Source organism: Octodon degus, unplaced genomic scaffold (assembly GCF_000260255.1).
Source record: "Octodon degus isolate 3935 unplaced genomic scaffold, OctDeg1.0 scaffold00054, whole genome shotgun sequence".
NCBI lineage: Eukaryota > Metazoa > Chordata > Mammalia > Rodentia > Octodontidae > Octodon > Octodon degus.
In genome coordinates, this window is record NW_004524630.1 from 11520329 (window position 1) to 11547058 (window position 26730).

Here is a 26730-nt window from a genome sequence, read left to right on the forward strand (position 1 = left end):
CCTAACCACTTGGAATACACAAATACAAAATGGACATTCATCGGTATACCCCATTTTTTCTAAGTTCCGTTTTTGAATATTATAGGTGTGTAAACTCAGCAAAATATTCTAAAAGAGTCCAGTAGCCCATAATAGCCGCCTTTCTTTTTTCTTACCTTTTCTTTCTCTCATCCTCATTGCTTCATTCTTAAGTTCAGTTTTTCTCCATTTTACTATATTTATTATATCTTTCAGGTTTTATCTGTTCTTTCATGTTTTTACACTAGTGAGACAATACAATATTTATACCTGTGGGTCTGATTTATTTCACTTATGAGAATAGCCTCTAGTTGCATTCAATTACCTATAAAGGTTTCGAGTTTGTCTTTATAACTGAGTAAAACTCCATTGTATAAAAATACTCTATCTTTTTCATCCATTCCTCAGGTAATGGGCATCTGGGTTGTTTCCAAGACTTGGCTATGACAAAATGTGCTGCTATATAAATGAGTGCACATATATCACTATGGTATGATGTTTTCAGTTCTCTTAGGAAAATGTCCAGAAGGGGAATAGGTGTATTGAATGGGATTTCCAGTCCTACTTTTTTGAGGAGTACCCACATTGATTTCCACAGCAACTGTGTCAGTCTACATTCCCACCAACAGTGGAGGACAGTTCCTTTTCCCCACAGCCTCACCAGCATTTGTTATTAGTTGATTTCTTTATAATAGCCATTTTTTCTGGGGTGAGATGGTATCTCAATGTTGCTATAATTTGCATTTCTCAAATGGCCAATGCTGTGGAGCAATGTTTCATGTATTTAGTTGCCACCTGTATTTCTTTCTCTGAAAATAATGTATTCATCTCAGATGCCCATTTTTAGATTGGGTCTTTAAATTTTAGGGCCTAATTATTTTTTAGATCTTCATATATTCTAGATAGAAGATCTTTAAGTTATTGTGGTTTAAGATTTTTTTTTCCAATTTGTGGGTTTTTTCACTCTGTTGGTGATTTCATTTGACAGGTAGAAACTTCTTAATAAGATGAAATTCCAGTTGTTGATTCTTTTAAGTATTTCCCATGCAGTTTGGTTTCTGTTCTGAACTATTTGCCTACCCCTATGTCTTCAAGATTTCCACCTACTTTCTCTTCCAGGAGATTTAGTGTTTCTGTTTCAATGTTTAAACCTTTAACTCATTTTTACTGTAGTGCATGGCTTGTATAAGTTTTTTAAACAATGGAACTAGATAGATCTTGGTTGTTTGTATAACTCTAATAATAAATGCTCATTTTTCTCAGAAAAACAAAAATTTTCCTCAAAATATATTACTTTAAACTAAAAAGTAGGGGCTGGGGAGATGGCTCAGTAGAATAAGCACTTGCCTGGCAAGCGCAAGGGTCTGAGTTCAATCCCTGGTTCCACGAAAAAAAATTTAAAAAAACCTAAAAAGTAAATTTTTCAATGGAAAATAAACCTACAAGGAAATACTGACTATACCATAAAACCATCATCATCAACAGTTCAAACATTAAATATGAAATTCCATGGTAAGCCTAGTAATAGGTTACAATTGATTAAACCTGTAGAATATACCAGTTTAAAAATATAGATATCTAAATAAGTATAGATTTTTTACTAAATGGACATATTTTAAATTACACCTCTAAAGCATAAATTTAAAGTCATTAAAAATAGAGCAGAGAAATATTTACTAACTTGTCCTTTTACCTATGTAACATAAAAAGCTTTTAAAGAGTTTCCATGCCCCACCCTCACCACCTCCCAAAACAAAAACCTGCAGAGGTATAGCAAAATTGTCCTGTCCAAAGTCAGAAGCCATTTGAGTTGATTTTAAAAAGATGATAAAAGAACCAATAAAAACAGCAAATATTTTGTAAAAATCTAACTATAATACCAAAACAGTTGTCTTAGGGACAGCCTTTAAGCCAGAGCCCAGAATCCCATTACCTCAATTCACCCAGTAACATAAAGATGTACACAGCATAATTGGGCAACACAAGCCTCTGCAGAAGGCCTTGCTCAAGACCCTGGTGCCAGATCAGGAAGTGCAGGTCCCAGTTGGGCTTCCATTACTGCAGAACTGCAGAGGAGTGAAATCTTTAGCCCAAAAGGGATATGACAGTTGACTTTAAAAGCATGTAGAAAAAAATCATTCTCTGAGCAAAAGATGCTGATAGATAAGAATCAGCTTAAGGTTGACTGCAAACCCTATATCTAAACCACACACGTAGCAATGTTCTATTCACAAAAAACAAGAAAGAAGAAAGGGGAGTCAAGAGATTCCAGCAGAGGGGTGCACAGATTAGCATCTTGTAGGGGAACCGCTGGGAGAGAATCATCAATCTGACTGGTCCCATCAATGCCATCTTTAAGGGCTTACTATGAGTAAGATATCAACAGCTCCGTGACCAGTAGCATGTCAACCAGCAAGCTGCTGGTGACCCTGTGGCTGGTGGGGCTGGCCATCTAGTGCGCCTCCCTGATTAGGGAAGGTGGCTATAAGAGCAAACATATTCAAGAGTATGGGACTTATGTCCAGGTGGCAGGGGATACAACTCTGAGCAGGCCATCACCATTGTTGATGTGCTGCAGTCTGTCCCTGAGTATATCAAGAAGATCTGCCTAGTCAAGCTAGAGACAACCTCCCAGTCTCCACAAGGGAGAATTGTGATCAGTCATCTGTGCAGGCAGCCAAGATCATTGCAGCGGTGTGGCAGGCTACCCCCATATCCATGACCTGGAGAGACCACCTCTAGATGCCTACTTGATTCAAGAACAACATATCATTTCTCCACTCAATCTGGCCAAGCTGAACCAGGTAGCAAGACAATATCCTCACTTTGCTGTAATGCAAGTTGTGACTGGATTCACTGGAATTGACTCCAGCACCCCAGAGGTAAAAGGATATTACTGGACAAGTTTGGATGTATCTATTCAATCCACCCATGAACTCACCATTCTTATCATTGGACGCCAAGGTGCCAACATCAATGAGATACACCAGAGGTCCATGGTCCACATTAAAATTGCCAACCCAGTAGAAGGCTCTTCTGGTAGGCATGTTAATTCTACTGGCTTGCTGCCTGCTTTAGTCTGGCCCAATACCTAATCAGTGCCAGCCTTTCCTCTGAGGATATGGGGTGCAGCTAGAACAGTGTAGGTTCATTCATAACCCTCTTCTGCTGTTTTATCATGTTCCAACCATATAATTTCTGGTCAGTAACTCCAGGTTTTAAATAATATTCTAAGTATTCAGTTACTACATCTTAACATCCACTAAGAATTTTAATACATAACATTCTCTGTTCAGCTGTGTTGTGGATTGACAACTGTCATCAATTTCTAATACCCAAGGTAACTAAACCAGCATGGTGCTGGGTGTGGAAGGCCCACCTAAGGATTACTGCTGACAGCATTAAGAGGCAGAACTACAGAAGAGAAGCTATTAGGAGCTATTGGTTCTCATGGAGGACTTTGTCATGCTGATTTCCTGATACGAACGCAGTTGTTCTCATTATTGAAGCTCAGGACCTTATGGTCACCGAGAATGGCTGAGGTTCACATTAGGGGCGCTCTAGTCCTTGAGCATCACTTCCTGGCTTTGAAGGAAAGATGGTATACTGTTTAGTGTCCTGGAGAAGCTAGTCACACTGGTTTTCCTGATACTGATTTGGCTATTTTCATCATCAAAGGAGCTCTGGACCTTGTTGCTGGTGTGGATGGCTGTGGAGCCTTTCAGGGAGCTCTGGTTCTTACTTTGAGTGTCAATTCCTAGCTCCTGTGCAGATTCCTCAACCTGCTAGCACAGACATTCATCCTGCTAGGTTAGACTTTCTAGCTTCCACCACTGACCTTGGGGCCTTTCCAGCACAGACCTGTGAAATAGGCCTGCAGGAGACACTGTCATGAACCCCAGGTCCTCGTCTGGACTCATGGAGGACATTACTGTGGGATCCAGGCCCTCAGCTGGACTCTTTGGGCTTCAGTGTGTGGACAGACCTCCTGCACTCTCACTGTATATGACTCTCTGGTTGAGTATTATAAAATAATCCTATAAATTGTGTGTCCTGTATTGTTCTCCTTGCCATCCTCTGACTATAAGCTACTAATGGTGAGATTCGTTAATTAGTTTTACAAGCTTTTCCCTGTTTTTAGTTTTATTTGTGTTTTTTAGCTCATGGATTTTATTTTTGTTTTTCGATAGGAAACGTGAGAGTCGAATTAATTTGTTTAGTTCTGTAATGTCAAGAATTTAAGACTTAAAATATGAATTGGTTAAAAAACAAAATGAAGTTTTAAAAAATCTTTCTATAGTTTTTTAGTTTAAAGGGAATATTTAAAAAGCTCTATTTAATAACTAATGAAACTGTGTTATCTTGAAAAAATTTGTTTTTAAATCTAGATAGTAAATATCTAGCTCCTAAGAGACAAAAATCTTATCACAATAATAATAAAAAGGATGAATCTTAAAACTTTATCCAGGATTAGAAGAAAAAGTATTCTAAAAGAGTTATCCCTAGGTGTCCCCCCTCTTCCCTCCCTCTTTCATTCTGTTAGTCTGTTTGCAGTACTAATACAGTACTGCTTTCCTTGTGTGGAGATGGCACATATACACAGCACATCTTAATTCTTTTTCACAGCTCCTTTCCTTCCCCTCCTAACCTCCTCCCTCCATCTTTTGCTTGGCATCTCAATTTTTTAAAAATCTTTCTCTCCCTACTTCCAACTGTTTGTTCTGTTGTTGTTTGCTCTTTATACTTTTGGTTTCTCATACAGGAAAGGCCACGTGATGGTTAAGCCCATGTGTCTGGTTTATTTTACCTAACATTAGCATATCAAGCTGCCTCCATTTTCCTACAAAGGCTTGAAGTTTAACTTTCTTCATAACAGTTGAACTCCATTGTATATAAATCCCATATTTTCTTTATCCATTCATTGGCTGATGGGCATATTTTCAATTTTTACCTACTATGTATTATGTTGGTAAAACATAGGTATGCATGTATCACTGTAATATGATGTCTGTAACTCTTGAGGAGATGTTTAGAAGGGGAATAGCTAGATTAAATGGAATTCATACTTTTAGATTTTTTGAAGGCTCTTTATACTGATTTCCCTAGTTGTTACACTATCTTATGTTGCCAGGAACAATGCAGAAGTATTGCTTCTTCCCTACAATGTTGTCAGCATTTGTTATTATTTGATTTTTTTTTTTTCTGATGGCCATTATTTCTGGTGTAAGATAGAATCTCAGTGAGTTGGTTTTGTTTGTTTGTTTGTTTTTTGCGGAACCGGGGATTGAACTCAGACCCCTGCACTTACCAGGGAAGCACTTATTCCACTGATCCATCTCCCCGGCCCCTCAGTGTTGTTTTAATCTGCATTTCTGCAATGGACAGTGATGCTGAGCATTTCTTCACATATTTAATGGCCATGTGTATTTCTTCTGTAAAGTGTCGATTCATTTCACCTTCTCATGCTTTGATTGGGTTATTTTGACAAGTTTATTTTAGAGTTCTTTACATTTCTAGATATTAGTGCTGTGAGGAACAGGTGACAAATTTTTTTGCTATTCTGTAGCGTTGTTCTTCTCTCATTCCTTTTTCCTGCATTCTCTGTTTTGTCCAACTCATCTATGTGTCAGTTTTTATGCCAGTACTATGCAACTTTTTTCACAGTAGCTCTGAAAATCCGGGATTGTGATGCCTCATAGTTTGCTCTTGTTACTCAGGACTATACTTGCTATTCTGGATCTCTTTAGGATCAATATGAGTTCCAGGATATTTTTTCTCCACCTCTGTGCAGATTACTGCTGGAATTTTGACTGGGATTGTATTAAATACATGGCCACTTTGACTGCCTTGGTTCTGCCTTTCTAATAACTGGGGATACCTTTCCAATCCCTGATGTCCTTATATTTCCTTTTTCAGCATGCTATAGTTTTCATTACAGAAGCCTTTCACTTCCTTCTTAGGTTAATTCCTAGGTTTGTAATTTTGCTCAATGATATTGTGAATATTTAATTCCTACTTTTTTTCTCAGTGGGTTCATTATTAGTGTAAAGGAACACTATGGATTTCTGTGTTGATTCTGTATCCTGCTACATTGTTTAATTTGATTACTAATTCTGAGTCTTTTAATAGAATCTTTGTGATCTAGGCAGAGCAAATCATCTGAAAGTAATGATAATTTCACTTGTTCCTTTCCTATACATAACCATTTTCTCTTTTTTTTCTTTTTTTCTTTGAGGTATCAGGGATTGAACTCAGGAATTTGTGCTTGCCAGGCAAGCGCTTATTCTACTGAGTTATCACCCCGGCCCCATTTTATTTTTCTTGCCTATTTCCTCTCACTAATGTTATGAGTACTATGTTGCAAAGGAGAGGCAATAGTAGACATCTTGGCCTTATTCCTGATTTTAGAAGAAAGGACTTCAGTTGTTCCTCATTTAATATGATGCTGGCAGTTAAGTTGATCACAAATAGTTTTTATAAGATTGAAATATGGTCCTATACCTATTTTCTTCAGGGTTTTAAAAAATGATGAATGCTAGCTCAGGAGATTAAAGCACCTGCTTACGCAGGCACAGTGATCAGGTTCCAAACCCAGCTTGCTCCACCAGCCCTGCCCCTGGGGCACAGGAGGCGACTGAGACTGGGTGTGGTGGCATGCACCTGTAATCCAAGCACTTCCGAGGCTGAAAACAAGAGGATCACTACAAGTCTGATTGTGTAGTGAGACCCTGTAGACCTCTATTAATAAATAAAATAAAATAAAATAAAATAAAATAAAATAAATGATGAATAGTTGTTGGCTTTTCTCAAGGGTTTTATCATGCCTGTTCAAATAATAGTGTTTTAGGGCCAGTCAGATAGCTCAGCGGACTAAAGTGCCTGCTTAGGCAGAGTACTGGGGCCGGGGTTCAATTCCTGGTGTGCTATGCCATACCATCCCCGCCCGAGAAGCACAATGAGATTGCAACTGAGACTGGGCATGGTGAAGTGTGCCTGTAATTCCCGTGCTTGGGAGGCTCAATAGAAGAGAATCACTACGACTTTTATCTGTGTAGCAAGACCTTATAAAACCTATAGACCCTGTACTAATACAAAAAAAAAAAAAAAAGCATCTTCATAAATAATCATGTATTGTCCTTGCTTCTGTATATTACACTTATTAATGTTAAATCATCCTTTTCAAATTTTATTTTATCAATTTTCTTCCATAATTTTATTGAGAAATAAATATCAATCAGACAGTTTTAAATCAAATTGGTAGGACACTTCCAATAATTACAATATTGCATACTGCCTTCCTAGTGGTTATTTGTACAAGATGCACACATGATATCCTACTTACAAACACTATTAGAACAAATCCCTCTATTCCTTGAATTAAGAGAATGTAGCTTAATTCTCTTATCCTAACCATTTTGAATACACAGATACAAAATGGTCACTCATCTATATCCCCTTTTTTTGTTTAGTTCCATCATATAAATATTATAGGTGTATGAACTCAGCAAAACATTCCAAAATACTCCAGTAGTCCATAATGGTAGTGCATCTTCCACTGGACTGGAAATGTCAGAAGTTGTTGACCTGAGTCCCCTACACTCAACATAACAACATGGCTTTATTTCTTGTACTTTGTGTTTAAACATTTCTGCTGGGTAGTTAAGAGCAAGACAAAGCAAGACCTATGCAACAAGAGTTGTAGCTTTTGGATCTGATAAGGTCAGTGAAATCCCCTCAGGATTTATCCTGAGATCCTGTACCTCAGATTGTAGATCCTTTGTCAGTGTCAGCCATGTGGATGAGTCATGGCCATTGCTTGGCCATTTAGCTCTCTGTGAAAGCCTGAGAGAATGTTTTCTCTCCATGTGATTCTCCTTAGGCATACTCTAAATCATCGATCACTTTCGTCTTTGGCCCCATAATCTCCTTGATCAGAAAACTTGGGACACAACTAAGTTACATGGTGTTACAGTACAAATTCTCAAATGTCCTGAATCTTAATTGACCTTGGAAGGCTAGGGTCAAAATGATGGCTTTCTTGCGGCCCTCCTTTTTCTCTAATTTTGGTCTGCAAACTTAGGTTGTCAACTCTCCAGAAGAGAAGCTATTATTATTACCAAACAACCTAGGCTGTTGAGCTTAACCTCACTATCTGTCTGAATATCAAACATCTTAGACATAACATGGAACGGGTATTTTTTATAAAGTATTGACAGGTTAAACTTTAAGTCCCTACAGAATATGGCAAGAAAAATTTTAAAAATTTAAATATATTTAAAAATAGCAGTAAACAATTATATATGTTTACACATAAGTCCAAAAATAAAACCATATACAACATTGTTGCAGGACAGTTCCACAACACTCCTTTTCATGTCTCCTGCCTTCATTGACCACCCCCTACCTTTTTAAACAATCATCTACCCAAGAGACAGCACAGCACCAACAGGCATGTCACAACAAGCAGCACATATTCAGAAGACCAGAATGGCAGGCACATCATGCATGAACCTACTATTACAAAATGCCATCTTCAGTGCAGTTGCTTACTTCACAGGTGTCAATATATATAGTTAGTCAGGGTGAGAATCCTTCTGATTAACTGCTAGATTCGAAAACCTTCTAAAGATTTTCAGGATCATGGCCTTGCCCATCTTCTACATGTAACTGTATGGCTTGCCTCTGAAACATTTCTTAGCTCTTCTCCTTGCTCTCTCATCATTGTATACTCTTCCAGTTGTTGCTTTCCCTTTAATTGTATTCTAAGTTTCTCTTAGTATTTCTTCTTTTGAGTTGTTATACTAGGGAAACTATCCGATATTTACTCATGTGTGTCTGGTTTGTTTCAATTGTGAGCATATATCTTCAAGGGGCATCCACTTCAATATAAAGACTTCGAGTTTATCATTCTTTATAGCTGAGTAATACTCCATTGTATAAAAATACCACATCTTTTTCATGCATTCCTCAGGTGACAGGCATCTTGGTTATTTCCAAGATTTGGCTATCACAAATTGTGCTGCCATCAACATACGCACACATATATCCCTATGATATGATGTTTTCAGATCCTCCGGGAAAATTCCCAGTAGAGGAATAGCTGGTTTAAATGGGATTTCCAGTCCAACTTTTCTAAGGAGTCTTTGCACTGCTTTCCATAACGGTTGCACCAGTCTACATTCCGTCCAGCAGTGCAGAAGGGTTCCTTTTACCCCAAAGCCTCTCCAATGTTGTTCTTGGTTGATTTCTTTATGATATCCATTCTTTCTGGGGTGAGATGATATGTCAGTGTTGTTTTAATTTGCATTTCACGGATGGCTAGTGATGTGGAGCAATTTATTTGCTTCTTTAATTTCATCCTCTGAAATGTGTGTTCATCTCGGATGCACATTTCTGGACTGGGTCTCTAAATTTTGGGGACCTAGTGTTTTTTAGTACTTCATAAATTCTAGAGAGCAGACCTTTGTCTGACTACTTATTTTTCAACATTTTTTCCAAATATGTGGATTGTCTTTTCACTTTGTTGGTAATTTCGACTTGTAAAAACTTCTCAATAAGAGGAGGTCCCACTTGCTAATTCTTTAAAGTGTTTCCCGTGTGATTTGATTTTTATCCATGAATTCTTTGCCTACCCCTATGTCTTCAAGAGTTCCTCCTACTTTCTCTTCTCAGAAATTTAGTGTTTCTATTTTAATGTTTAGATCTTTAATCCATTTTGACGTTAGCTTAGTGCATGGTGATAGACATGGGTCAAGTTTCATTTTTCGGCACACAGAGAGCCAGTTTTTCCAGGACCATTTGTTAAAGAAGCTATCTTTCTTCCACTGAGTATGAATGGCCCCACTGTCAAAGATAAGGTGGCTGAGTGTGTTCGTACAGGCCACTGCATCTTCTAATCTATTCCATTGATCCTCAGGTCTATTTCGTTGCCAATACCAGGTTGATTTTATCACAGCAGCTTTGTAGTATAATTTCAAGTAAGGAATTGTAATGGCTCCTGCCTTGTTTTTATTGCAAAGGATTGCCTTTGCTATTCTCAGTCTTTTCTGATTCCAAAAAAATTTTCGGAATGATTTCTCAACCTCTGTGAGGTATGTTGGTGGTAGTTTGAAAAGGATTTTATTAAACCGGTACAGCAATTTTGGGAGTATGGCCATCTTCACACTGTTGGTTCTTCCTATCCAGGAGCATGGAATATCTTTCCATTTTCTGAAATCCTCTACGATCTCTTTTTTCAGAATACTGTAATTTTCTTATAAAAGATCTTTGACATCTTTAGATTACAAGGTATTTCATTTTCCTCGGTGCTATTGTAAAAGGTATTGTTTCTATAATTCCCCTCTCAGTGTGTTTGTTATCTATGTAGAGGAATGCTATTGACTTTAATGTACTGACTGTGTATCGTGCTATGCTATTGAATTTCTGTATTAATTCTAGTAGCTTCTTGGTGCAGTTTTTTGTGTCTTCGAAGTATTACGTCATCTGCAATTAATGACAATTTAACTTCTTCTTTACCTATTCTTATTGCTTTTGTTTCTTTGTCTTGTCTAATGACTCTAGCTAACGATTCCACGAAATATTGAATAGGAGTGGTGATAGAGGACATTCTTGCCTTGTACCAGATTTGAGAGTAAAAGATTTTGGTTTTTCCCCACTGAGAATTATATTAGCCGTTGAGTTGTCATAGATGGCATTTATCAGACTGAGGTAGAGGCCTTCTATTCCAATTTTCTGTAGAACTTTGAACATGAATGAGTGTTGGATTTTGTCCAAAGCCTTTTCTGCATCAATTTAGATGATCATGTGGTTTTTAATTTTTGCTCCATTCATATAGTGTATTACATTTATAATTTTCGAATACTGAACCATCCTTGTATCCCTGGGATGAATCCTGTCATGGTGTATGATCTTCTTGATGATTTGCTGTGTTCTATCTGCTAGGATCTTATTGAGAATTTTTGCATCTATGAGCATGAGGAAAATTGGCCTGTTCTCTTTTTTCGTTGTGTCTTTCCATGGTTTTGGAATCAGTATAATACTTGCCTCCAGGAATGATTTTCGGAGTATTGCTTCCTTTTCAATTTCATTGAAGAGTTTGAGGACCATGGGAATTACATCTTCTATAAGTTTATTGTAGAATTCATCTGTAAATCCATCCGGACCTGGACTTTTGTCGGTAGGCTTAATATATCTTGTATTTCATTGGCTGTTATTGGGCTATTGTGAATGGTTATATCCTGTTCATTCAGTCTGGTAATTTGTACCTTTCTAGGAATCTGTGCATTTCATCTGTGTCTTGTATTCTGTGACAGTAAAGATTCTCAAAGTAGCTATAGATAATCTTCTGAATTTCCACTGGGTCTGTAGTAATTACAGCCTTTCCATTCTTTATTGCTTGTATTTGAATTTTTTCTTTCCTCTTTTTGATGAGGTTAGCAAGGGGCTTATTGGTTTTATTTAATCTTTTAAAGAACCAGCTTTTTGTTTCGTTATTTCTTTAAACAGTTTTCTTCGTCTCAATTGAATTAATTTCTACTCTAATATTTATGATTTCTTCCCATCTTTGGGCTCTGGGTTTGGTTTGTTCTTCCTTTTCTAGTCGTTGGAGGTGCAGCATTAGGTGTTTCTTTGTTCCCGTTCTGTTTTCCTAATGTGTGAGTTCACAGCTATGAATTTCCCTCTGAGAACTGCTTTCATCGTATCCCGTTAATTCTAATAAGTTGTGCTTTAATTTTCATTGGATTGTAGATATCCTTGAATTTCATCTGTGACCCACTGGTGGCTGAGTAGGGTGTTGTCTAATTTCCATGTACTTAGGGTTTTATTTTCTGGTTTCTTTTGTCATTTATTTCCAGTTTCATTGCATTGTGGTCAGATAATATGCATGGGATAATTTCTTTTTTCTTGCATATACTTAAGCATGACCTATGGATCAGTATGTGGTCTATTTTAGAAAATGACCCATGTGCAGCTTAGAAAAATGTGTATTCAGCTGTGTTTGGGTGGAATGCTCTGTATATGTCCACTAAGTCCATTTGTTTCAAGCTCTGGTTCAGTTCTGTTATTTCTTTGTTAATTTTTTGTCTGGTTGACCTATCTTTTTGGGATAAGGGGGTGTTAAGGTCTCCTGTTAAGACTGTGGTATTGGATATTAGATTTTTCATATTCATTAAGGTTTCCTTTAACTAGGTGGGTGCTCCCATGTTTGGTGCATATGTATTTATGAGCGTTACCTCTTTCTCTTGAATTTTTTCCCCTAACCAGTATATAGTGGCCTTCTTCATTTCGCTTGATCATTCTTGCTATGAAGTTGAGACTGTCTGAGAATAGAATTGCTACACCTGCTTTTCTCTGAGGTGCTGAGACATGTCTTGCCTTTTTTTTTTTTTTTTTTTTTTTTTTTTTTTTGCAGAACTGGGGATTGAACTCAGATCCTTGCGTTTACCAGTCAAGCACTTATCCTACTGAGCCATCTTCCCCGGCCCCCTATGAACGTCTTTATGAGTTAAATGTCTTTCTTGTATACAGCATATTGTTGGATTTTGTTTCCTAATCCACTGTGCCAGTCTATTTCTCTTAATTGGTGAATTGAGTCCATTTACATTGATGTAATAATTGAGATGTACTGACTTATGATTGACATATTGTTTACCTGCTGTCATTTATTCCTTTTTCTCCTGTGTTTGTTTGTCCTACTTAGTTGGTTGCTTCTGATCTCATTCATGGAGTTCTGATCATTTTGGTGTCTCTTTAGAACATTCTTCAGGAGCCTGTGTAGGGTTGGCTTTGTCATCATGAAATTCTTTAGTTGTTGTCATGGAAGTATGTCACTTTTCATGAAACTTGGGAGTTGTGCAGGGTATGGTAGTCTGGGCTGGAATTTGTTTTCATAGAGGACTTGAAGTACTCTGCTCCATGCTCTTCTTGCCTTCATGGTTTGTGAGGAGAAATTGGTCGTAATTCTGATGGGTTTTCCTTTGATTGTGATATGCTTTCTCACATTGTTCATCTTTGCATCATCATGTAAGTGATGAATTATTTTTTCCTGCATCCTAGCTGTTTTTAAGAGATCTTTTCTTACCTTTTCACTAGCTGCACCAGCATCTTCAAGATCTGAAACTGTCTTCATTTTCATTCAAATGGTTTTGCAAGCTTGTGATTGAGATTTTAAGTTCCACTATCTCTCTTTGACTCTGCTTCATGCGATCTATTTCTTTCCTGTATTGCTCGTTCAAGGAATCCGTCATTTTTCTAATCTTTTTTTTTTTTTTTTTAATCACTGTCTTCTTTAGAAGCAGTTATTAATTCTTCACTGCAGAATTTTTTCAGATTGGGTTTCCTCCCTATGTTTCCGTAGTTGATTCTTTACTTCAGATGCTATGATTTCAGAGAATTCTTTTTTTTATTTCAGAAAATAATTTCACTCTGATTTCCACTATAACTTTCTGCTTTTGCTTATTTACTTTCGAGGCTATTAACTCAGACATTTGAGCTGAGCTAGTGTCCTCTGCACTTGTTCTGGGTGGACACTGCGTTTCCTCCATATGTTTCTGCATTTGATTCTTTACTGCCGATGCTCTTAATTCAGGGATTTCTTTTTTCATTTCCAATCTGATTTTCTCTATACCTTCCTGCAGTTGTTTATTTCAGAAGCTCTTGATTCATTGATTTCAGCTCTGTGATTCCTAGTTTTTTCTATGCTAGTGTCCTCTGCACTTGTTATGGTTGAGCTTGGGGACTGAGATTGCATTTTGCTCTTCTCGTTGTCATTTTGTATAGCACTGGCTTCTGAACTTTGTTGCAGTTATAACCTTAGTAACTACTGAAGGTCAGGTGCAGTTCTACAAAGTTTAATTCATCCAGTTGTGACTGGCTTGGGTCTGGCTTTTGTGCTCAGCTTCTTTCTGTTGCCACTCTTGGGAGTGAACCTGTTGTGCCCCTCTGGCCACATGTTCTGCTCCTGGACTAGCTGGGCGGTTCTGTCCCCTACACTCTCTGCAGGGATTGCAGTTGCAGAGTTTCACCTCAGGCCTGTATGCCAGGCCTGAGCTGAGTCTCAAGGGTCAAGGTGGAGTAGCAGGGAGAGGAAGTTCTCCTACACAGTCACCGGGCCTGGGCTAGGGCTGGATCTGGGTGTCCCGCGAACATAGCAGAAGTTCTCACTCACTGGGCGGGAGTGGGGGCGGGGACCGCAGAGTGGTGTGGGGGGTCCCAAGCAAGTGCAAGAGGGTCTCACCCATGCTGCGCCTGGCTTTGGACCAGACAGGTCCCACCATTGCAGGGTAGCCAGAAGCTCTCCCACACACTCACCAGGCCTGGGCTAGGACTGGATCTGGGGGTCCCGAGAAGGCAGCAGAATTTCTCACCTGGTGGTGGGGGAGGGAGAGGAACCTGTAGAGTAGTGGGGTGGGGTCCCAAGGGGGTGGAAGAAGGTCTCACCGACGCTCCACCTGGCCTTGGACCAGACAAGTCCCGCTGGCACAGGGTAGCCAGAAGGTCTCTGAATCATCCTTATATCCCTGAGATGAAGAATTCTTGGTCACCATATATCATGTTTTTGATGATTCATTGCATTGTGTTTGCAGTATCACATTGAGGATTTCTGTATTTACATTTATTAAAGAAACTGGTCTTGTTCTCTCATTTGGTTTGATCCTTGTTTAGTTCGGAATCAGGGTAATGGAACCTTCTAGGAATGACTTTGGGAGGACTCCTTCCTTTTCAGTTTCATAAAAAGATCAAGCAGTACTGGTGCTGGAACTTTTTTCAGGTTTTTTAATAATTCAACAGTGAAGGTATATGGACTTGTATTTTTTCTTAGTTGATAAGTTATTTATTACTATTCTATTTTTATAGCCTGCTATTGGATTATTAAGGACTTTTAAATCTTTGTTTAGCTTTGGTAATTAGTATGTATCTAAGAATCTATTTCTTTGAATTCTTGTGTAGCAGTTGTTAACAATCTTCTTATTTTTGCAAGGTCTGTTGTGATTTTACCTTTTTCATTTATAACACCAGACTTAAGCTTTTTGTTTCTTTTTTTTGGTTCAACTGGGTATGGGTTTGTCTTTGATTTGATTCTTTGTATTGTTTACTTTTCTCCATTATAATTTCCTTCCTTGTATTAGCTTTGAATCTGGATTGTTCTTCTTTTTCTAGGAACTTGAAGTTCACTGTTAGGTTATTTAGAGTTACTCTATTTCTGTGATATGGGTATGTATAGCGATAACTTTTCCTCTCTTACGTCTGCTTTTAATGTGTGGTTATGTTATACTACTATTATAATTTTGTTCTAGAAGCTATTTTAACTTCTTATGTAACCCACTGTCTATTTAAAAGTGTATTATTTCATTTCCAGGTATTTGTATGTCTGTTTTCTTTCATCACTGATTTCTACTTTCATTGCACTATGATCTGATATGCATGATATAATTTCAATTATTTCACATTTATTTAAGCTTGCTTTATTGGTAGTCCCTGGACTCTACTAGAGAAAGTTCCATGTGGTGCTGAAAAAAATGTGCAATCCATTGTTGGGTGAAACACTCTATGTATCTATCGAGTTCATCTGTTTCAAGGTTTTATTCAACTCTGATATATCTTAGTTGATTTTTTGTCTAATTGATTTATTTGTGATAATAGGTTTATTACATACCTGTTTATCTTTTATGCTGAGTAACACTTGTTTTATGATGTTGGGTGCACTACTGCTCAGCGCCTATATGCTAATAATTGTTATCTCTTCCTACTGGATTGTTCCCTTAACTGGTATTTGGTAACCTACTTTATCTTTTTGTATTAGCTTTGGCATGAAGTCTACTTTGCCTCAATAGCTACAACCACTTCATTTTTGGATTCCTGTTGCATGAAATATTGTTTTCCATCCTTTGATTTTTTAATCTGAGTTTCTTTTTGAGTTACATATGTTTCTTGCATACAGCATGCTGTTGTTTTTTTTTTTTTTTTTTTTTTTTGATCCCTTCTGCGAGTCTGTCTTTTGGTTGGGAAACTGAGACATTCATGCTGAGTTATCATCACTAAAAAGTACTGACTTATTCCTGTCTTTGTCTTATTTTTCCATTGCTGATTTCCTATCTTGCCTTTTTACTTAACTGTCAACCCTAGCTGGTATTCATTCTATTAGGCATAAAAGAAGGAGAAGTGTAAACGGATATTAATAATGTTAGAGAATATCATTGGTTGGAACAAGAAGGAAAGATCAGCAGAGAGGAAAAAAAAGAAATAAAAGATTAGAAGAAAGAGGGGGGAAAGCCAAAAGAGGATATGATGAAACAAACTAAAAGGAGGAGGGGGGAAAAAAAAAAACCTCTCAGTCCCCTAAAAATCCAATGAAAGCTAAAAAATAACAAAAAATAGTAAATTTTAAAATAAAAATTGAGTAAAAAAAAAAAGTACTGTGTTTCTGAGTGGTTTTGTTAAAGATTGGCAGTCTTCTTCAGTTAAAGAAAAAACCCCATTTCCAATCTGTATATGCTCCAGAGCTACCGCCCCTCCATGTCCTCTGCTGCTGCTAACGACAGTATGACGGGTTACTCTGCTACTTGAGAGCTATTTTTATGTAACTATTGTATGCTTTCTTGTTTATAAATGCCTGATTTTAAAAAAAAAAAAAAGCTTGGCATATTTATCTATTTTGTTGTGTACCTGTTAGTCCTTGAACCTTGGAACAGATGACATTGGACAATGAAAGACTTGGAGAGTGGAAAGAAAAAAAAAAAAAAAGATCTGCAGTATTAGGATGCAGCCAGTTGCAATTTTCTCCACCTTGCTTTAGAGCCCATGGGTTTTTGAGGTACCTTCCCTACCGCAGAGGCCCCTGTGTCTCTTTACACCAGACAGTGGCTAACATGCAAGCCAAGGCATGTTTTTGCTTCTGTTGGTAGACGGGAAATGCAATCAGTCCCCTGGTCTCTGCTGGATGAGGGCACAGGGCAGGAATTCAACTGGGTTGTTGGACTTAGATGTCTATGGCCACAGGATCTGGTTGCTCTTTTGTCTCCCCAGGCATTGTCCTTGTCCGGGATCAGTTCAGTTTGTTAGTCCTTGCCTGTGCTGTCCTGTGCCAAGGAGAGGGAAAAGGGAGAGCCAGCCTGGAGTTGGTGGTGGTCTTGCCCATGTATCTGTGGTGTAAAGGAAAAGCCATCTGATACAGTCCTACTTGCTCATTTGAGAGACAGGGCACTGTGCAAACAGCATGGCTGCTTCTTCACAACATAGGAGGGCTGTCACCTATTGTGAGAAGATTGCCTTGCCTGCATTAGTGGAGGCTTACAATTCATCTGGCATGGACCTTGGTTGGTCCATTTTCAAGTCCTGTGATACTATGAGGAAAAAAACTATTGGATTTCCTCACCCTCTGAGCACTATGAGTGGCATCCCTGTGTCTCCCATTTGGGGCTGCAGGGCATGGGACCCCTCACCAGGCCTCTGCTCTAAGCTCTGCATGAAGATCAGTAAAGACCAGCTATAAAAGTTTTCAATTTTTCTTTGATAGTGTTACTGAAAAATTAGCCTTCAAAAAACAAGAATTGGTGACAATATATTCTCTTTCTTTCTTTGAGACAGGGTCTTATAATGTAATTCAGGCTAACCTCAAACTCACAGCAATTCTCCTGCCTCAGCTTCTCAAATGCTAGGATTATAGCCAGTGCCAGAATGTCTGTCTTAACAGAATAAAGCACAAGACTTGGTATATCCTACTTTCGGAGTCTCATAGAATTACTTTTATTTTTTAAAAGTTTTCTAGGAAACATTTTTAAAATCTGCTTAAAGAATACATTAAAAGTGGGCTGGGGTATTCCTCAGCAGCATAACCATCTGCCTGGCGAGTGCAAGGTCCTGAGTTTGAGCCCTGGTGCAGAAAAAAAGTCGTGTTTGTAGCATTAATTTGTTTGTTTGATAATTGGTTGCAGGTTAAAGGTAAGCCTATGTGGAATAAAAAAGATTTTCCACAACATTCCAAATTACAGCAAATTTTATCAGATATGATCAATTTTCTGTATGGTACCATGCAATGTGCATAATTTTTGCTCTTAAAGAATAGAGATCCACAAATTAGGAAAGTAGGAGGAATGTATACATAGCTTTTACATGACGCAGAATATGATAAATGTTGTAGGAGAAGCACGAGTTACAAAACAACACTGCTGATAAGTATAGCACTCTCATAACAAAAACCCCACAACTACAAATACTGAAACACTGGAGATGTCCCATCCAGCTGGAAAGAATCAGAAGGGACTTCATGAGGAAATGGAATTTGAGAAGTCTTAAATGAGAAGTTAAGACATTCCAGGCAGAGTGAGGGTGGACATACCAGGAATATTTAGTTGTTTCATTAACCAGACCACAATATGAACAGCAGAGCAACAGAAAATGTACTTGAACAAGTTGTATTAGGGAAATCATAAGTATACACTAAGAAACAGGCTCAAATGCTGTATGCTAAAAGGAATAATACAAGCTTTCAAAGTAGAAGAGCAACAAGGACAAAGGTGTGCTTCCTAAATTGACATCAGTGCTGTGGTAACAGAATCAGGCCTCAAAATGCCTTGGGGAAAAAAGGGTCCAGAGCAAATAGGTAATTAGGCATAAGTCATTTTTTGGGGGAAGAGGTACAAGTTATAATGAGGGGGGAAAAGGTGGTAAAAAAGGAATCATTTTGCAAGAACAATATATGACTAAAATACTTTGTCCCTTATAATTTGTTCTTCCATTCTATATTGGTCAGTCTTTCTGCTGCTGGAACAAAATACCTGATAACCACAACTTAAAGGAGGAAGCATTTATTTTGGTTCATGGTTTCAGTTCTTGATCAGCTGGCTTAATGGCAGAAATGGAGAAATGGGGAAAATAAGAAGGACTAGAAAAAAGAATCATCCTTCTTGGTCACATCTTCAGTGAACCCCAACTTGGTGTCACCTCCTAATAGCAAATTCAGCTATAAATTCGTCAATGGATTAATCTCCTGATGAGTATGGTGCTCTCATAATCCAATTACCTTCTTTTTTGGAGGGAAGGGGGCGCTCAGGATGCCTTCAGGGAAGGTCAGATTTACTTGAGGATGAGGGGATCGAACCACAGCATCCTGAGCCTGACTGCTTTGTTTCAGCAGGCACTTAAACACCTGAGCTAATGGGCAGGCCCCCTCCAATTACCTTCTGAAAGCCCTACTGCTGAACATATGAAACTTGTGGGGGACATTTTAGACCTAACCATGATACATGCTAACCACTGATTTGTAATCAAGGGCCAGGAAGTGGACTGCATTACACCAAAAATGTACCATGGTATATCTGGTTTTGGGGAATAAGAGATTTGATAGATTTCCAAATCTAACCCCTCTGTAAAGTAAAGAACTTTGGTGAGGAACCTACTGACCTTGTTTTATAGTCTGTGATGAATAAAATTAGGGGTGACAGCGTTCATTCTGTTTGTGTCTGGCTAACAGAAAAGGAAATGAGAGGAGAATCACTCTGTGGGCAAAAGATAGGGTACTCAGTGTAGGGCTTTGATAATGAAGAAGAGCAAGAGCCATTCTTGTCAAAGGCTTTGGTTGATAAGCCAATCTGTTCACAATGAAGGGATTCATCACCAGAAAGGAATAAAGAAGAACTGTCTCAAAGAGCTTCAGAAATGGGATACACAGACCCTCCTGCTACCTCAGGTGGCCAGCACTAAGTTGTACGCCATATAAACTCTAAAATCTATGCCCAGCCTCAAGGAGTATGCTCAGGTTGCTGCTACAGATCACTATGAGCATGAGGACATTGGATCCTACATGGACATTTTTCAATTTACATGGGTGAAGCTGTTTACCATTTTGACATTTGATGTCATCCACCAGTTACCCACTAACACTATCTGTTACTTCAGAATGCTTGGAATTTCCTCATGTGTAAGGGCTGGAAAGTTTCAAGGACAGGCCTTACATCTTAATAAGATTGTACATGCTATTACATCCAGGGATTGAGAATATTCTCCTAACCCTAGACTACTGAGACCTGTGTCATCTAATCAAATATTAATAGACAAACATGTCTAAGGTACAACTTTTAAGCATCTCTATAATACTGTAACATCTTAAAGAACTGCTTATATTGTTTTCTTTCCAATCTTCCACCTTGAACATTAACTCTACCGTTAGATATGAACACTAAATCTCTCAATATTATCCCCTGACTCTTTAGTACCCAGCACATTATTAGACACTAGGCACACTTTTTTTGGATAGAGAATGAATATATTTTGATTCATTTGGTAGATTCAAAGCAGACAAATACTGGTAAAATGGGAAGAAATTTCCCAAAACATTATATTACCCTTTTTTCCACCCTGAGTTTCAAATGAGATAATTTCAGGCTGGTGGTCACAATGTCTTTTTATTATGATTTATTTTAAAGTTTAAAGCACAGTAAGACACTGTAGCTAGGAAATTGAAAAACGATAGTTCTATTTTTATAGCAAAATCATAAGATCTCCTCAAGCTTATTTGAAAGAATAAAAGAAATTCAATGATAAGCACTAAAGAAATTATCAGTCTTCATAGCACCTTGGAGTTGAACTGTTAAGTTTTACTAAATGCCACTCAGAACTTAAGCATAAACTATTCTGTTTTATAAACTTCTAAGTCTTACCCACCCCATTACTATTCTATTAGTTTATCAGAACTCATCTATAATGTGTGCCTTCCTTACAAACTGCCCTGGAATCCTCACATCCTCATGTCCCTCATGGGAAGAGTAGGCTGTCTTGAGACCATTTCCCAGTAATTGTTCACCACTGGACCTTTACCACATAGGGAAAAATCTCAGCAACAGCAGCCATTCCAGCTTATCCGCATTTTCTCCATTCACATTAGTTCCTGATCAAAGCCTGTTTATAACATTGTGTCAGAAGTACATAGATTGTAGAGTCACAATAAGCAGGAAACTATATTTTATTTATTTTTTTTAGTGGAACCAGAGATTGAACTCAGGCCCCTGCACCTGCCAGGCAAGAACTTATTGCACTGAGCAATCTCCCCGGGCCCAGGAAACTATATTTTAACAGATAAGATACTACTGGTAACATCAGATACTTTTCAGCAATGTAAAACAGAATCGTGCCCTACATCCCTTTCTTTTAAAATTCTATCATGTTGAGTTGGTGGAGAGATAGCTCAGCAGCATACGCACCTGCCTGGCAAGTACAAGGTCATGAGTTTGATCCCCAGTACCAGGGAAAAGAAGTTACCATGATGAATTTATACTGCTTTTGGATGAGGTAAATGTCTCCTCTCCTAGTTACTTTTCTTTTTGCTGAAGCAAAACACCCAATACCCAAAGTTAAAGAAGGAAAGTTTTATGGTAGCTCACCATTTGTAGAGGTTTCAGTCAACAAATGGCTGGTTTCAATGCAAGATGGCATGGCACAGTGGCATTACAGAGTGGGCAGGAGGCAAAAGACAAGCAGCACCAACAAAAGCAGCAACACAAAGCAATGGCAGCAGCACTCTTTCTGTCCCTTATCCAGAGGATAAGGCCACTCCATGTCCTTGGGGTGGGACACCCTTGATCCCAGCATCACACACTTAATTCTAGCATCAAAACATCCTAGATCTAGTCACCTCTGAAAAGCCCAACCTATAACCACATGAGACTTTGTGGGGGTGGAGGCAGGGCTTTACAAACAAGTTCTAACACCTTCCTAACTAAAACAAAGAAGAGAAAAAGTATTCAAAAGCAAATTTCATATTACTTCATTGCCATAATCTAGGAAAGATCTTGATAGGCAACTGACTTAGCTAATTAAACATGGCTTCAGATCCATTGTTCAAAAACTCAAGTTCTCACCTATGATGAATATTTACCTACACTCAACTGATTTAGAGTTCAAAACCTCTGAGAAAGCATTCAGTTACACACATAACTAGTTTATCACACTGGAATGCACTTTATGACTACTGTACTGATACTTCTTTTAAACAGAAGGATGAGTTTTTTCAAACACTCAGAAATGCTACTTTCTGGAGTAGAATCTTGAGCACTTGAATCAGTGACCATGGGCTCAGAACGAATTCAAAATGTCTTTTCAGGGATGATGGTTCTGCTGTAAGGATAATCCTTGTACCTTTCTGTGCTAAGTAGTAAATGCTCTATTTGGACATGTGCTTCTGTCCATTTTTAGGCTCCTAACTTTTAGCAAGCTCAGTCCAGCTGAGTTAAAAGCACAACTGGTCAGCCTCTACTTAATCAAGACATGAAGAATATCCTAAATCTGCCCCTTCTGTTTTCTTCATTTTTGTGACAGTGCCACATGTAGGACCCATCATTTCCTCCCACTGTTACCATCTCCTCCGACTGCCTTTTACCTTACTGCACTTGTTTGAGAACTGAGGCCCATCCTGTCTCTCACTCTTTATATTATATTGAGCAAGTTTTCTAAATCACAGACTCAATGTGTGTCTGCTGCTGCCCTCTCTGCTTTCCAGACAGCACCTGTTTCTCATATCAGTACAAATCCTTCCCACCTTGCTAATGTAAGCACTCTACTTTCATTGCTAGCTACCTAGTGCATCCATAATCGGCCTATCATTCTACTCAAGTGAGTTTTTTTCCTGCAAATATTTCTCCTTGCTGTCCCCAATCCTGGCTGCAATACTTCCTTCCCAGCTCAGTACAGCTCTGCTCTCTGTCTTGTGAGTAGCTGTCTGAAGAGTCCTCTGCTACATGAGATACTGCGTATCTCACCTACCATGCTACACCTGTCTGCATCAATCTCCTAATATGATGACAGGCACGCTATAAATATTCATTGACTGGAACAATGAATGGAAGTATGCCAGCAGCGCAAATTCAAACACATTGTCATTCAATTTGTCCCCTTATTAAGAGACAGTCTGAAAATTCCTATTTATTGAGTGGCAGCTTAAAGATTTCACTTTTTTTATCTAGAGGTATTCAAAAATATTCCTGAATTAGACACATTTTCTATAGAAAACATACTAATTGTTATAAATAACAGCTAACATTTATTCAGCATCTATATGTATAGACACTTATATAGGCAGTATATTGCATTCAGCTTAACATTAAAGCTTTGACCCACACAGCAGGCCTGGCGTGAGTGTGGGAACTTCCATCTGCTCACTGCGCCGAAAACCTTTCCCCAGCCAGACCCCAGGCCCGGTGGGTGGGTGTGACCATCCGCCTGCTCCCTGAGGCCAAGACCACTCCCCAGACAGACCCCAGGCCCGGTGTGTGTGTGTGACAATCTTCCTGCTTGCTACACCCAAGACCCCTCTCCAGCAACACCCTAGATCCTGCAAGAGGCCTCCTGAGGAGCCTTGCAGCAGAACTCCCTACAGAGAGAGTAGAAGGCAGATCCACCCAGTTAATCCAGGAGCTGAACATCTTGCCAGTGGCACAGCAAATTCATCTCTATGAGCTTCAGCAGGAAGAAGCTGAGCACAGCAGCCAGAGCAAGGCCAGGCACATCTGGACAAGTTCAAAGTTGGTAGATCCAGACCTGGTAAGCTGAGACACTTTGCTGGACCCAAATCTATAAGAGTATCCTCTCTTTTTTACTCTTGATCTACAAAGCAGGTAACAGGTAACCGGGTGAAAGAGTATGCTTGGAAGACTCCAGGTACATCAAGGGGAGGTGATTAGACAGAGCTTAGGGGAATTAACTTAAATACAAATTCACAATTCAATATCTGCTTAGCTGGACAGACATAATGTTTGCTCTGTTTAAAATACAAACCCATTAGTTACAAAAGTCTATCAACTACTAAATATCACTACCCATTATTACTGTTCCTAATTGTATTTCTGTAAATAAAAAACTAAAACTGGCTTAACCATATAATCTCTTGGGTAAAAACTTTGGTAGGTGCTAAGGTTATAAAAGCTGGAAACCAAAGGTCAGAGGACAGTGCTATACAAAAGGAATGAGCAAAATGCAATGTCAGGACCCGAGCCCACCCAGAACAAATGCAGGACATACTAGCACAGAAGAAATTGGGAATCTCACAGCTGAAATGTCTGAATTGATAGAGTCTGAAGTAAAAAAAACAACTGCAGAAAGGTATAGAGAAAATCAGATCTGAAATAACCTCTGAAATAAAAATCTCTCAATAGCATCTGAAGTAAAGGATCAACTACAGAAACATATAGAGGAAATCAAATCAGAAATAATCTCTGAAGAAAAAAAAAGATACCTATAATGAAAGAATTAATAACTGCTTCTAAAGAAGACACTGACAAAAAAATTAGATGAGTATAGAAAAAAAGATAGAAGCCTAGAATGAGCAATATAGGAAAGAAATACATGGCATGAAGCAGAGTCAAAGAGATATAGAGGAACTTAAGATCTCAATCAGGGGGCTGGGGAGATAGCTCAGTAGAAAAAGCACTTCCTTGGCAAGCGCAAGGGCCTCAGGTCAATCACTGGTTCTGATAAAAAAAAAAAAATAAAATACAATCTCAATCACAACCTTGCAAAACCATTTGAAAGAAAGTGAAGAGAGAGTTTCAGAAATTGAAGACACTATCGCAACTAGTGAAAAGGTAAGAAAAGATCTTTTTTTTTTTTTTTGTTTTTCCTGGGAATCGGAGAATGAACTCAGGCACTTACGCTTGCCAGACAAGCTCTTATTCTACAGAGCTATTTCCCTAGCCAAAAGAAAAGACCTCTGAAAAAAAAAACTATGATGCAGGAAAAAATAATTCATCATTTGCAAGACGATGCAAAGATGAACAATGTAAGACTAATAGGCATCAATGACAAGGGAGTCAACACAAATAATATAAAAATATGGGGAGCATAATTCTTTATGCCTATTTTTAAAATATGTTTTAACTTTTTAAATGTTTTTCCATCATATTCTGTAGGGACTTGAAGTTGAACATATCAATACTTGATGAAAAATACCTGTTCCATGTTATGCCTAAGATGTTTTATATTCAGACAGATAGTGAGGTTAGGCTTGTATGCTAATAACAGCAAGCTTCTCTTCAGAACGGTTAACAACCTAAGTTTGTAGACCATAATTAGAGAAAAAGGAGGGCTGCAAGGAAAGCCAACATTTTGGCCTTAACCTTCCAAGGTCGATTAAAACTCAGGACATATGAGAAATTGTACTGTAACGTCATGTAACTTGGTAGTGTCCCAAATTTTCTGATCAAGGAGATTATGGGGCCCAAGAGGAAAGTGATCCATGATGTAGAATGTGCCTAAGGAGAGTCACATGGAGAGAAAACATTCTCTCAGGCTTTCACAGAGAGCACACTGGCCAAGCAATGGCGGTGACTCATCCACATGGCTGACACTGACAAAGGATCTACAATCTGAGGTACAGGACCTCAGGATAAATCCTGAGGGGATTTCACTGACCTTATCAGACCCAAAAGCTACAACTCGTTGCATAGGTCTTGCTTTATCTTGGTCTTAACCATCCAGTAGAAAAGTATAAAAACGAAGTATAAGAAGTAAAGCTATGCTGTTATGTTGAGCTGTAGGGGACTCAGGTCAACAATTTCAGATACTGCCAGTGAAGCAGAAGACCCAATACTATTATGGACTACTGGACTCTTTCAGAATATTTTGCTGAGTTAACACACCTATAATATTCAAATGATGGAACTAAACAAAAAGGGTATGCACATGAATGTCCATTTTGTATCTGTGTATTCAAAATGCTTAGGATAGATATATAGTAACATTCTCTTAATGAATAGAGGGATTTGTTCTAATAGTTTTGTAAATAAGATATCATGTCTGCATCTTGTACAGCAAATAACCACTAGGAAGAGAGTATGTAATGTGTTAATTATTGAAACTGTCATACCAATTTGATTTGAAACTGTCTCATTGCTATATATCTCTCAATAAAATTACGGGAAAAAAATATGGGGAGAAGTAATAGCAGAATCCTTCCTAAATAGGGGGAAACAATCTGACATTCATGTTAACCAAGGCAAATAGAACCCCAAATAACATAAAGCCAATTAAAACCACACCCAGAGGGCTGACGAGATGGCTCAGTGGAATAAGCACTTCAGTGGCAAGCGCAAGGGCCTGAGTTCAATCTGCAGTTCCGGGAAAAAAAAAGAAAAACAAACAAACCAAAAAACCACCCAGACATATAATAGTCAAGATCCCAGAAATCCAGCACAAGAACAATATATGAAATAAAAGCCGCTAGATAAAAGAAACAGATCACATTTAAAGGAAAATCCATCAGAATAATGGCACACTTCTCTTCACAAACCATGAAGTCTAGAAGAGCATGGAACATAGAATTTCAAGTCCTTCTATGAAAAAAAATAGCAGCCCAGACTACTATACCCTGCAAAATTCTTTCACGTTTGATGGAGAAGTGAAATACTTCCATGAAGAAAAAGAACTAAAGAATTTCATGATGAAGAAGCCATCACACACAGACTACTAAAAGATATTCTACAGAGGGAATATCTTGACATGGTGAATATCTGTCATACACCATGACAGGTAGGATTCATCCCAGGGATGCAGGGACGGTTCAATATATGCAAATCTATAAATGTAATACACTATATCAACACAGCCAAATCCAAAAACCACATGATCATCTCAACTGATGCAGAAAACGCTTCTGATGAACTCCAACACTCATTCATATTCAAAGTCCCACAGAAAATTGGAATAGAAGGCCTCTACTTTAATCTG

At 38.3% G+C, this 26730-nt stretch overlaps 1 protein-coding gene and 1 pseudogene across 1 annotated transcript in view; one reads left to right on the forward strand and one right to left on the reverse strand.

Annotated features, from left to right (window-relative positions):
- Positions 1–3154, forward strand: part of LOC105742462 — a 31250-nt pseudogene extending 28096 nt beyond the window's left edge.
- Positions 1–26730, reverse strand: part of Spidr (scaffolding protein involved in DNA repair) — a 380505-nt gene that overhangs the window by 244829 nt on the left and 108946 nt on the right. The window lies entirely within an intron of this gene.